The following is a 1,510-nucleotide window of genomic DNA, read 5'->3' on the forward strand; positions in this document are numbered from 1 at the left end:
CGTCCGGCCTTCTTGTGCCTAGATTGAGCTTAAGCCGTCGCCGGACATCCACCCAGGTCCGCCATCTTTAGCAATCTGAGTCAGCTCCTACTGTCTTTAGCCGCTTGATCTGGTGACCGCGGAGGTGCCGGCCAGCTCTAAGCCTTTGTTGCCGGGTGGTCATGCAGGTAGTCCTCATGTACCCTTCAGCACTGTCCGGTCCCTACCGTACAAATTCTAAACATAACTTCTTTATCAAATCTCTTACCATTCATGTTCTTTCATAAACAAATTACCCATGCTCATAATTAGTAAATAAATAAATTATTAACTTCGAGTCTTACATTATTCTTAATAACTTTTTTAACAAATAATGTGTTTAATTACAACTAAAAATGCCGCTGTCAAACCTTGATGTGAAATAAGGTAAGATACTTCTTTAGAAAACTAGATGTACACTTTAGAAATACAAAAATAAGACAAAAAAATTTCCTAACTATTTTTTCATTAACTAAGACATACAAAAATATTTTTTCAAAGAAAAAATAAAATTTCCTTTCTTTACAACAGCTCTTACATAATTTTTACAAACTTATTGATTAATATATTAATATATTTGAAGAATTCTACTCTATTTAGATTATCTTTTACTTGCATATGTTTTTTTTATTATTCCATTTTACAATAAATGGAAACAAGATTTAGTACAATAAGAAAAAACTAAACTGATAATATTCTACCAATTTTATAAGATAACAGTCTAAAATTTATTTTGCTACAATTAAAAACTATTTCTTAAAACTAAAATGAGGGATAAAATATATATCCGAGCTGATTACTTAATTCTAACTAATAAATTATATATCATACTATGATTAATTTAAATAAGTTAATAAAAGTAAGTTGAAAAAGAAGAGGAGGTTAGAAGTTCAACCTATAATGAGTTAGAAAATTCATTAGGAAGAGAATTTTACAATGGCGTGAAAGATACGTTTGGAACATTCCATTACAGATGGTTTGGAATTACTTTAAAACCACGCGCACATAAACAATAGGATTTGAGCTGTAACAACGCGCAGAAAAGTTATTGGCTCGAAGGCTAACAAATCGATGTAAAATTTTTCCAATAACCATCAATTCCGTGAGACGCGGCGATCGGATAAGGTGGGATCCACATTTTCTATTCGGTTTATCCGTCGCCTTCATCACGTGCTGTCGCTCCTTCCTTTCTCATTTTTACCATCTCACATTTCAAGTTTTAAAATACATGTATTCATAATATTGTATTTTATTATCGAAGAAAGTAATAATTAAATAATTAACAAAAACAGGTGATTTATTTAATTTATAATATCAAATACATATATATTAGATCCATACTTAAGAGTATCATAAATAATAAAATAATAAGGAAACACTAACAAAAAGTAACACATTTAATTAAAAATATTAAAGCAAATTATTTTAAGTCTTTATAAAAGAAGAGTAAGTTTGGTAAACATCACTCTTAATTTAGTTTTGTGGAAAAGTG

The sequence above is a fragment of the Vigna radiata genome, unplaced genomic scaffold (genome assembly GCF_000741045.1).
Source record: "Vigna radiata var. radiata cultivar VC1973A unplaced genomic scaffold, Vradiata_ver6 scaffold_73, whole genome shotgun sequence".
NCBI lineage: Eukaryota > Viridiplantae > Streptophyta > Magnoliopsida > Fabales > Fabaceae > Vigna > Vigna radiata.